Below are 11267 nucleotides of genomic sequence, written 5' to 3'. Positions count from 1 at the left end.
GGGGGACACACACATACACACAACAAGACAATCACAACACTAATGTCCGGTTGGATTTACATATATGAGGTAGAAAAATAGGGAATGTAGAGAGAGAACAAGAAAAGCTGGAAAAGAGAGAGAAAAAAAAAAGAAAAATAGTTCCTCTGCAGCCACCCGTGGTGGCTTGCTTCCGGGTCGCTGGTTGATGTCGTCACTCCGTGGTGCGTTCAAGGGCGTGTTCAGGGTGGTATGGCCGTAAGCGATTAACTCCACCCACAATACCTCCTTTATACATGTGAATCATCACCATCATCAATGGTTCTTCTGTTGCTTCGCAACCATAGAATCTTGAGGTGTGGGTGGGCGGGGGGGTCAATTGTTCCAAAATCAATCTCAAGGTGCAATTTTGTCATATCGTTGCAAGAAAAAAATCATTACAATTTTCAAAAATGACCTTCAGCAATAAATTAGTGTTTCATATCCAGTTGTTTCCCTGATGCAGAGTAAACTCCCTGCTCTTTCATCGCTCTCTCCAAATAAGACAATTTGAAAATGATATGTTAATAAAACATGAATAAAGTAGTGTTTTGATTAGAAACAAATCTGATGAATGCTCACTCTCACCTTTCAGTGATGATGTGAGGGTTCCATATTCTTTTTTCCTTTGATGAACAGTCTTTCCTGCTCTTTCCAAGAGGTGTCTCCTCTGAAGCAGCAGCAACAGCGCCCTCTGCAAAGAAAAGTCTTAAAAGCTTACAGCACCTGGTATTCCCAAGCGGTCTCCCATCCAAGTACTAACCAGGCCCGACCCTGCTTAGCTTCCGAGATCAGACGAGATCGGGCGTGTTCAGGGTGGTATGGCCGTAAGCTATTAACTCCACCCACAATACCTCCTTTATACATGTGAATCATCACCATCATCAATGGTTCTTCTGTTGCTTTGCAACCATAGAATCTTGAGGTGTGGGTGGGCGGGGGGGTCAATTGTTCCAAAATCAATCTCAAGGTGAAATTTTGTCATATCGTTGCAAGAAAAACATCATTACAATTTTCAAAAATGACCTTCAGCAATATTGTCAGTGTTTCATATCCAGTTGTTTCCCTGATGCAGAGTAAACTCCCTGCTCTTTCATCGCTCTCTCCAAATAAGACAATTTGAAAATGATATGTTAATAAAACATGAATAAAGTAGTGTTTTGATTAGAAACAAATCTGATGAATGCTCACTCTCACCTTTCAGTGATGATGTGAGGGTTCCATATTCTTTTTCTTTTGATGAACAGTCTTTCCTGCTCTTTCCAAGAGGTGTCTCCTCTGAAGCAGGAGCAACAGCGCCCTCTGCAAAGAAAAGTCTAAAAAGCTTACAGCACCTGGTATTCCCAGGCGGTCTCCCATTCAAGTACTAACCAGGCCCGACCCTGCTTAGCTTCCGAGATCGGACGAGATCGGGCGTGTTCAGGGTGGTATGCCCGTAAGCAATTAACTCCACCCACAATACCTCCTTTATACATGTGAATCATCACCATCATCAATGGTTCTTCTGTTGCTTCGCAACCATAGAATCTTGAGGTGTGGCTGGGCGGGGGGGTCAATTGTTCCAAAATCAATCTCAAGGTGCAATATTGTCATATCGTTGCAAGAAAAAAATCATTACAATTTTCAAAAATGACCTTCAGCAATATTGTCAGTGTTTCATATCCAGTTGTTTCCTTGATGCAGAGTAAACTCCCTGCTCTTTCATCGCTCTCTCCAAATAAGACAATTTGAAAATGATATGTTAATAAAACATGAATAAAGTAGTGTTTTGATTAGAAACAAATCTGATGAATGCTCACTCTCACCTTTCAGTGATGATGTGAGGGTTCCATATTCTTTTTCCTTTGATGAACAGTCTTTCCTGCTCTTTCCAAGAGGTGTCTCCTCTGAAGCAGAAGCAGTAGCAACAGCGCCCTCTGCAAAGAAAAGTCTAAAAAGCTTACAGCACCTGGTATTACCAGGCGGTCTCCCATCCAAGTACTAACCAGGCCCGATCCTGCTTAGCTTCCGAGATCGGACGTGTTCAGGGTGGTATGGCCGTAAGCGATTAACTCCACCCGCAATACCTCCTTTATACATGTGAATCATCACCATCATCAATGGTTCTTCTGTTGCTTTGCAACCATAGCATCTTGATGTGTGGGTGGGTTGGGGGGGTCAATTGTTCCAAAATCAATCTCAAGGTGAAATTTTGTCATATCGTTGCAAGAAAAAAATCATTACAATTTTCAAAAATGACCTTCAGCAATATTGTCAGTGTTTCATATCCAGTTGTTTCCTTGATGCAGAGTAAACTCCCTGCTCTTTCATCGCTCTCTCCAAATAAGACAATTTGAAAATGATATGTTAATAAAACATGAATAAAGTAGTGTTTTGATTAGAAACAAATCTGATGAATGCTCACTCTCACCGATGATGTGAGGGTTCCATATTCTTTTTTCCTTTGATGAACAGTCTTTCCTGCTCTTTCCAAGAGGTGTCTCCTCTGAAGCAGGAGCAACAGCGCCCTCTGCAAAGAAAAGTCTAAAAAGCTTACAGCACCTGGTATTCCCAGGCGGTCTCCCATCCAAGTACTAACCAGGCCCAACCCTGCTTAGCTTCCGAGATCGGACGAGATCGGGTGTGTTCAGGGCGGTATGGCCGTAAGCGATTAACTCCACCCACAATACCTCCTTTATACATGTGAATCATCACCATCATGAATGGTTCTTCTGTTGCTTTGCAACCATAGCATCTTGAGGTGTGGGTGGGTGGGGTGGTCAATTGTTCCAAAATCAATCTCAAGGTGAAATTTTGTCATATCGTTGCAAGAAAAAAATCATTACAATTTTCAGAAATGACCTTCAGCAATAAATTAGTGTTTCATATCCAGTTGTTTCCCTGATGCAGAGTAAACTCCATGCTATTTCATCGCTCTCTCCAAATAAGACAATTTGAAAATGATATGTTAATAAAACATGAATAAAGTAGTGTTTTGATAAGAAACAAATCTGATGAATGCTCACTCTTACCTTTCAGTGATGATGTGAGGGTTCCATATTCTTTTTTCCTTTGATGAACAGTCTTTCCTGCTCTTTCCAAGAGGTGTCTCCTCTGAAGCAGCAGCAACAGCGCCCTCTGCAAAGAAAAGTCTAAAAAGCTTACAGCACCTGGTATTCCCAGGCGGTCTCCCATCCAAGTACTAACCAGGCCCGACCCTGCTTAGTTTCCGAGATCGGGCGTGTTCAGGGTGGTATGGCCGTAAGCTATTAACTCCACCCACAATACCTCCTTTATACATGTGAATCATCACCATCATCAATGGTTCTTCTGTTGCTTTGCAACCATAGAATCTTGAGGTGTGGGTGGGCGGGGGGGTCAATTGTTCCAAAATCAATCTCAAGGTGCAATTTTGTCATATCGTTGCAAGAAAAAAATCATTACAATTTTCAAAAATGACCTTCAGCAATATTGTCAGTGTTTCATATCCAGTTGTTTCCCTGATGCAGAGTAAACTCCCTGCTCTTTCATCGCTCTCTCCAAATAAGACAATTTGAAAATGATATGTTAATAAAACATGAATAAAGTAGTGTTTTGATTCGAAACAAATCTGATGAATGCTCACTCTCACCTTTCAGTGATGATGTGAGGGTTCCATATTCTTTTTTCCTTTGATGAACAGTCTTTCCTGCTCTTTCCAAGAGGTGTCTCCTCTGAAGCAGCAGCAACAGCGCCCTCTGCAAAGAAAAGTCTAAAAAGCTTACAGCACCTGGTATTCCCAGGCGGTCTCCCATCCAAGTACTAACCAGGCCCAACCCTGCTTAGCTTCCGAGATCGGACGAGATCGGGTGTGTTCAGGGCGGTATGGCCGTAAGCGATTAACTCCACCCACAATACCTCCTTTATACATGTGAATCATCACCATCATGAATGGTTCTTCTGTTGCTTTGCAACCATAGCATCTTGAGGTGTGGGTGGGTGGGGGGGTCAATTGTTCCAAAATCAATCTCAAGGTGAAATTTTGTCATATCGTTGCAAGAAAAAAATCATTACAATTTTCAGAAATGACCTTCAGCAATAAATTAGTGTTTCATATCCAGTTGTTTCCCTGATGCAGAGTAAACTCCATGCTATTTCATCGCTCTCTCCAAATAAGACAATTTGAAAATGATATGTTAATAAAACATGAATAAAGTAGTGTTTTGATAAGAAACAAATCTGATGAATGCTCACTCTTACCTTTCAGTGATGATGTGAGGGTTCCATATTCTTTTTTCCTTTGATGAACAGTCTTTCCTGCTCTTTCCAAGAGGTGTCTCCTCTGAAGCAGCAGCAACAGCGCCCTCTGCAAAGAAAAGTCTAAAAAGCTTACAGCACCTGGTATTCCCAGGCGGTCTCCCATCCAAGTACTAACCAGGCCCGACCCTGCTTAGTTTCCGAGATCGGGCGTGTTCAGGGTGGTATGGCCGTAAGCTATTAACTCCACCCACAATACCTCCTTTATACATGTGAATCATCACCATCATCAATGGTTCTTCTGTTGCTTTGCAACCATAGAATCTTGAGGTGTGGGTGGGCGGGGGGGTCAATTGTTCCAAAATCAATCTCAAGGTGCAATTTTGTCATATCGTTGCAAGAAAAAAATCATTACAATTTTCAAAAATGACCTTCAGCAATATTGTCAGTGTTTCATATCCAGTTGTTTCCCTGATGCAGAGTAAACTCCCTGCTCTTTCATCGCTCTCTCCAAATAAGACAATTTGAAAATGATATGTTAATAAAACATGAATAAAGTAGTGTTTTGATTCGAAACAAATCTGATGAATGCTCACTCTCACCTTTCAGTGATGATGTGAGGGTTCCATATTCTTTTTTCCTTTGATGAACAGTCTTTCCTGCTCTTTCCAAGAGGTGTCTCCTCTGAAGCAGCAGCAACAGCGCCCTCTGCAAAGAAAAGTCTAAAAAGCTTACAGCACCTGGTATTCCCAGGCGGTCTCCCATCCAAGTACTAACCAGGCCCAACCCTGCTTAGCTTCCGAGATCGGACGAGATCGGGTGTGTTCAGGGCGGTATGGCCGTAAGCGATTAACTCCACCCACAATACCTCCTTTATACATGTGAATCATCACCATCATGAATGGTTCTTCTGTTGCTTTGCAACCATAGCATCTTGAGGTGTGGGTGGGTGGGGGGGTCAATTGTTCCAAAATCAATCTCAAGGTGAAATTTTGTCATATCGTTGCAAGAAAAAAATCATTACAATTTTCAGAAATGACCTTCAGCAATAAATTAGTGTTTCATATCCAGTTGTTTCCCTGATGCAGAGTAAACTCCATGCTATTTCATCGCTCTCTCCAAATAAGACAATTTGAAAATGATATGTTAATAAAACATGAATAAAGTAGTGTTTTGATAAGAAACAAATCTGATGAATGCTCACTCTTACCTTTCAGTGATGATGTGAGGGTTCCATATTCTTTTTTCCTTTGATGAACAGTCTTTCCTGCTCTTTCCAAGAGGTGTCTCCTCTGAAGCAGCAGCAACAGCGCCCTCTGCAAAGAAAAGTCTAAAAAGCTTACAGCACCTGGTATTCCCAGGCGGTCTCCCATCCAAGTACTAACCAGGCCCGACCCTGCTTAGTTTCCGAGATCGGGCGTGTTCAGGGTGGTATGGCCGTAAGCTATTAACTCCACCCACAATACCTCCTTTATACATGTGAATCATCACCATCATCAATGGTTCTTCTGTTGCTTTGCAACCATAGAATCTTGAGGTGTGGGTGGGCGGGGGGGTCAATTGTTCCAAAATCAATCTCAAGGTGCAATTTTGTCATATCGTTGCAAGAAAAAAATCATTACAATTTTCAAAAATGACCTTCAGCAATATTGTCAGTGTTTCATATCCAGTTGTTTCCCTGATGCAGAGTAAACTCCCTGCTCTTTCATCGCTCTCTCCAAATAAGACAATTTGAAAATGATATGTTAATAAAACATGAATAAAGTAGTGTTTTGATTCGAAACAAATCTGATGAATGCTCACTCTCACCTTTCAGTGATGATGTGAGGGTTCCATATTCTTTTTTCCTTTGATGAACAGTCTTTCCTGCTCTTTCCAAGAGGTGTCTCCTCTGAAGCAGCAGCAACAGCGCCCTCTGCAAAGAAAAGTCTAAAAAGCTTACAGCACCTGGTATTCCCAGGCGGTCTCCCATTCAAGTACTAACCAGGCCCGACCCTGCTTAGCTTCCGAGATCGGACGAGATCGGGCGTGTTCAGGGTGGTATGGCCGTAAGCGATTAACTCCACCCACAATACCTCCTTTATACATGTGAATCATCACCATCATCAATGGTTCTTCTGTTGCTTTGCAATCATAGAATCTTGAGGTGTGGGTGGGCGGGAGGGTCAATTGTTCCAAAATCAATCTCAAGGTGCAATTTTGTCATATCGTTGCAAGAAAAAAATCATTACAATTTTCAAAAATGACCTTCAGCAATATTGTCAGTGTTTCATATCCAGTTGTTTCCCTGATGCAGAGTAAACTCCCTGCTCTTTCATCGCTCTCTCCAAATAAGACAATTTGAAAATGATATGTTAATAAAACATGAATAAAGTAGTGTTTTGATTAGAAACAAATCTGATGAATGCTCACTTTCACCTTTCAGTGATGATGTGAGGGTTCCATATTCTTTTTTCCTTTGATGAACAGTATTTCCTGCTCTTTCCAAGAGGTGTCTCCTCTGAAGCAGCAGCAACAGCGCCCTCTGCAAAGTCTAAAAAGCTTACAGCACCTGGTATTCCCAGGCAGTCTCCCATTCAAGTACTAACCAGGCCCGACCCTGCTTAGCTTCCGAGATCGGACGAGATCGGGCGTGTTTTTTTTTTTTTTCTTTTAATATCAAAAATAGATTGAATTTACATTTTTTTTACATACATTTGTTTTTTACATCATTCCTTTACATGTTTGCCTCTGTCAGGTCTTAACTTTTAACATGTATACATCACTCGATACAGGAAACACACAAATCAATAAAAACAATAAAACCAACCAAAAACAAAACGCCCCAAAATAAATCTTAACCAAAATCCATTCTCACCTCATTCACATCTCCATTCGTTATTTCTATGAAGGTGCTCCCGTCCACAAACCCTTTCTGAAAGTCGTCTTTCCCAATGTAGCTGTGCATCACTTTCACATCCCTTTCTGTCAAATTTTTAAAAACATTCCACACGTCACATTTTCTCCTTTCATACTGCGCAGTGTTTCTCCTTAGTTTCACTGCATATCGTGCGTGGCTCAGGACATAGTTTAACAGATTTACATTGCATCCTCTCTTTCTCTCCACCACGCCAAACAACCACAGCTTCTTCCATTCGCTCCTCCCCACAAAGTCTCCCTCCCAGCACCTATTTATTAACTCCCTTATTTTCCCAAAGTACACCCTTAGTTCCCCACATTCAACAAACTCATGCATACATGTCTCCACTCCCACTTCACATACGTCACATTCCTTTCCCACCTCCCGGTCAAACTTGCTCTTTATCAGGTTGTTGTATATCCTGTTGTGCCTTAGCATGTAGTCAAAGTGTTCACATTCAGTCGTGTTCCACTTCACTCTCAGATTGGTCCATATTTGCTTTGCATCCATGTTATTCATTACTTTGACCCACACTTTCTCTGCAGCCGGCCTCCTCAGTTCTTTCTCCCTCATACATTCATATATCATCCTTGTTTTTACATCCTTCAGACTCAACTTGCACTCCCCTTCCCCTACATACATATCTATTTCATCTTCTCCTCCGTTCACGTTCTCTCTCTCAATCATTTCCATCCATTCTTTGGGCATTGCTTTTTTTATTTTTTCTATGACCCCTTCAGCTGTACCCGGCCATATTTCATCCCCATTCCCCCTGACCTCATCTACAATCACCTGTGCCCTCATAAAACCCGGTGTGTACTCGTACACCATGTCCCTCACCTTCCTTATCCCTGCTCTCCATATTACCCTGTTAAAGATGGTCTCCCCCTCCACTGTGATTTTTGGATTTAAAAACGCTGGCTGCTCCCATACCTGCTTTACATTTTTGCATTCATACTTCACGAAACTCAGAAACTCTCCCCACGCTCCCAGCATCTCTTTGTAATAATCAGTCACTCCATCTAACATCCCTTTTTTCATTTTCATATACACTCCACTCTCACCACACCCTCCAGTTTTGTTGATAGCTTCTGTTAAACACACCTTCCACACCTGATCACTTTTATTCTTTAAGTATCTCACCATCATTTTCACCCTCAGTGCTTTTTTTTTTCTCTCTAAGTTAACCAGTTTCAGTCCCCCGTCTTCATACTCGTTTTCTAGTACTTCCCTTGCTATTCTAACCCCCTTCCCATCCCACAAAAAGTCACTCACCATCCCTCCCACTTCTTTCATCACTTTCTCAGGCACATCCATCACATTCATCACATACACCAGCTTGCTCATTATTAAACAATTTACTACAATTACCTTCCCTTTTAGCTTCAATCCTCTTCTCTTCCAAAACCCTAACGTCTTTCTAATCCTATTCACTATCCCCTCATACTGCCTATCTCTCCCTTCTTTCTCTTCTATCCCTAAATTTACACCTAACACCTTCATATACCCTTTGTTTTCCTTCATTCTGATCTCCTCCCTCTCTTCTCTGTTCTCCCCTATGTACATTATCTCTGATTTCTCTATGTTTACTTTTGCTCCTGATGCCCTACCATACTGCTCTACACTTTTTAAAACCTCTACTACACTTTCTTTGTCCCTAACTGTCACTGTTGTGTCGTCTGCATATTGATATAGCGTGCTCATCTGTCCACCCGGTAGTTCTATGCCCTTAATCCCTCTATTTTGCAATATTAGTGCCGCTAGGGGCTCTGCTGACAAGGCGTACAGCAGAGCCGATAGCGGACATCCCTGTCTAACTGATCTCTCTAATCTAAACTCCTCTGTCACTATCCCGTTTATTTTTATCTTACTCGCTGCTCTTTCATACATCCTCCTTATCCATCCTATCATCCTATTTCCAAAACCCACTTTATCTAATACCTTATATAAATACCCATGATCTACTCTATCAAATGCTTTATTCAGATCCAAACTCGCTACTATCCCTATATTGTTCCCCTTCATGTGTGTGATGGTGTCCCTAATACTGCTTATTGTGTCGGCTATGTCTCTTCCTGGTATGCTATATGCTTGTGTGCTTCCCACCACCGTCCCTATAACCCCCTTTATCCTATTTGCTAACACCTTTGCTAGTATTTTATAATCACCATTTAACATTGTGAGTGGTCTGTAGTTTTCTAATTTGTCCCTGCTCCCTTTTTTGTAAATTATACTAACTAGCCCTATTGTCATGCTGTGTGGCATCTCTCCCTTCTCTTCTATATACCTAAATAATCTATCTAACACTGGCACTAATTCTTCCTTAAACTCTATATAAAACTCTCCTATTATCCCATCTATCCCTGGACTTTTATTCCTGCCTAACTCATCTATTGCTTTCCCTATCTCTCCTTTAGTTATCTCTCCTTCACATCCTTCTCTATCCTCATCACTCAGCCTAGCTTCCATCTTTTCTATCACCTGCCTGCTACTCTCCTCATCTACTTCTTCTTTCTTAAATAACTCCCTATAGAATTCTCCTACTCTTTCCACTATCCCTACAAAGTCAGTTATTCTTTCCCCTCTCTTTCCCTCCACTTGCTCAAAATAATTATTCTTTTGCCTTACCTTCTCTAGCCCTAAGAAATAACCTGTACATTTTTCCCCCTCTACTACATCTCTTGCCTTACTTCTAATTATTGCTCCCTTGCACTTTCCCTGTTCTATCTCTTTCAGTTCATCTTTCTTCTTTATATATTCCCCCAAATCATACTTGCCATCCTCCTCAGCTTTCTTTTCCTCTTCTCTCAACTCCTCTTTTAACTTTTTTTCCTTCTCTCTCTGTGTTTTCCCCCTCTTCCTACTGTGTTTTATGCTCATGGTCCGTACTCCCTCTTTTACCCCTTCCCACCACCTCCCTATATCTTCCTCATACATCCTGTCATCCTTCTCCCACCTTATGTATTCTCTCACTTCTTTTTTATATTTTTCATCTCTCAGCAACTCCCCATTCATGCACCACAGTCCCCCTCCTCTTCTCTTTGTCCCCCCCCCTATTGTAAATTTTAACTCCTTATGATCACTATACGTTGTGGTTCTATATTCTATTTCTTTTATCCTTTCTGCTATGCTTTTTGTGCTTAATACTAAATCTATCCTACTCTGTTTTAATTCCCCTTTTACCAGTTGTGTTCTTGAGAACGCTCTCCTCTCTGGATTTCTTTCTCTCCATACGTCACTCAGTCCTTTCATACTTTTTAATTTTTTTAATACCTCTCTTGTTGTGTCATTTTTAAAGTGCATGTTTGTTGACACGTCCAGTTTCTCACACCACACATTGAAGTCCCCCACAATCATGCAGTTGTCATCACACATCGTTCCCATCTTTTCAATCATCACCTTTCTTTCTTTCTCCTCATTCGGCATATACACATTTACCAGCTTCATTTCCTCATTCTTATATTCAAATTTGATCCCTATCATCCTCCCATCTCCCTCATCTTCACACCTTCTTACATTCCCTATCACTCCTTTTTTTGTTAATATTGCTACACCCCTCGCATTCCCATCTCCATTATTTGCAAATACTTCTCCCCTCCATTCATCCTCCACCTCTTTCATACATCTCTCATTCCAGTGTGTTTCCTGTAAGCATATTATGTCATAATTACTCTTCCCATATATCTGATGTCTTTTGTTTTTGTTCTTTAGCCCCCTTGCATTTATTGAAATTATTGTTAACATTATTATTATTTTTACTTTCATTTTGTTATTTCCTTAGTTTTACTTTTCTTATTATTCCTCGTATGCCTCTTAGTATTCTGTCTTTTTCTTAGTTGTTTCATTTGTTCCTCTATATCCATGTCTGTTTCGGATCCTACCGTCTGTGGTGTGGTAGTCTCCTCTGCAGTCTCTGTGGGCTTAGCTCCACTCAGTGCATTCTCCGTCCTTCCTGTGTCATCCTCTCGTCGCGTTCTCCCCGGGCCTGCTTCCTCCTTTCCGTCTTGTCTTTCGACAGTCGCCCCCTTCTCTGGCCCTCTCGTCTCCTTCGTTTTGGGACCTTTCTTCTCCACCCCGTCACTCCTCCTGTCTGCCGTCCCTTCTGTCCTCACCTCACGCGCCAGCGCTCCTCTCC

General features: G+C 41.5%; 6 non-coding genes and 4 pseudogenes across 6 annotated transcripts; all 10 read right to left on the bottom strand.

Moving 5' to 3' along the window:
* Positions 1–732: 732 nt before the first annotated feature.
* LOC138410183 (5S ribosomal RNA) lies at positions 733–851 on the bottom strand. The gene has a single exon (XR_011242979.1). It is a non-coding gene; the product is annotated as a 5S ribosomal RNA (ribosomal RNA).
* Positions 852–1340: 489 nt separating this feature from the next.
* Positions 1341–1459, bottom strand: LOC138408795 (5S ribosomal RNA). The gene has a single exon (XR_011242115.1). It is a non-coding gene; the product is annotated as a 5S ribosomal RNA (ribosomal RNA).
* A 495-nt stretch (positions 1460–1954) lies between these two features.
* On the bottom strand, positions 1955–2063 carry LOC138409912 (5S ribosomal RNA; annotated as a pseudogene).
* A 484-nt stretch (positions 2064–2547) lies between these two features.
* Positions 2548–2666, bottom strand: LOC138410267 (5S ribosomal RNA). The gene has a single exon (XR_011243064.1). It is a non-coding gene; the product is annotated as a 5S ribosomal RNA (ribosomal RNA).
* Positions 2667–3155: 489 nt separating this feature from the next.
* On the bottom strand, positions 3156–3264 carry LOC138409682 (5S ribosomal RNA; annotated as a pseudogene).
* Positions 3265–3754: 490 nt separating this feature from the next.
* Positions 3755–3873, bottom strand: LOC138410156 (5S ribosomal RNA). Its single transcript, XR_011242952.1, has one exon. It is a non-coding gene; the product is annotated as a 5S ribosomal RNA (ribosomal RNA).
* Positions 3874–4362: 489 nt separating this feature from the next.
* On the bottom strand, positions 4363–4471 carry LOC138409681 (5S ribosomal RNA; annotated as a pseudogene).
* A 490-nt stretch (positions 4472–4961) lies between these two features.
* Positions 4962–5080, bottom strand: LOC138410009 (5S ribosomal RNA). Its single transcript, XR_011242805.1, has one exon. It is a non-coding gene; the product is annotated as a 5S ribosomal RNA (ribosomal RNA).
* A 489-nt stretch (positions 5081–5569) lies between these two features.
* On the bottom strand, positions 5570–5678 carry LOC138409680 (5S ribosomal RNA; annotated as a pseudogene).
* A 490-nt stretch (positions 5679–6168) lies between these two features.
* LOC138408026 (5S ribosomal RNA) lies at positions 6169–6287 on the bottom strand. The gene has a single exon (XR_011241344.1). It is a non-coding gene; the product is annotated as a 5S ribosomal RNA (ribosomal RNA).
* Between the last annotated feature and the right edge of the window lie 4980 nt (positions 6288–11267).

Source organism: Paralichthys olivaceus, chromosome 5, assembly GCF_024713975.1.
Source record: "Paralichthys olivaceus isolate ysfri-2021 chromosome 5, ASM2471397v2, whole genome shotgun sequence".
Lineage (NCBI taxonomy): Eukaryota > Metazoa > Chordata > Actinopteri > Pleuronectiformes > Paralichthyidae > Paralichthys > Paralichthys olivaceus.
Note: the sequence above shows the minus strand (reverse complement) of the source record. Positions and strands in the feature narration are given on the sequence as shown.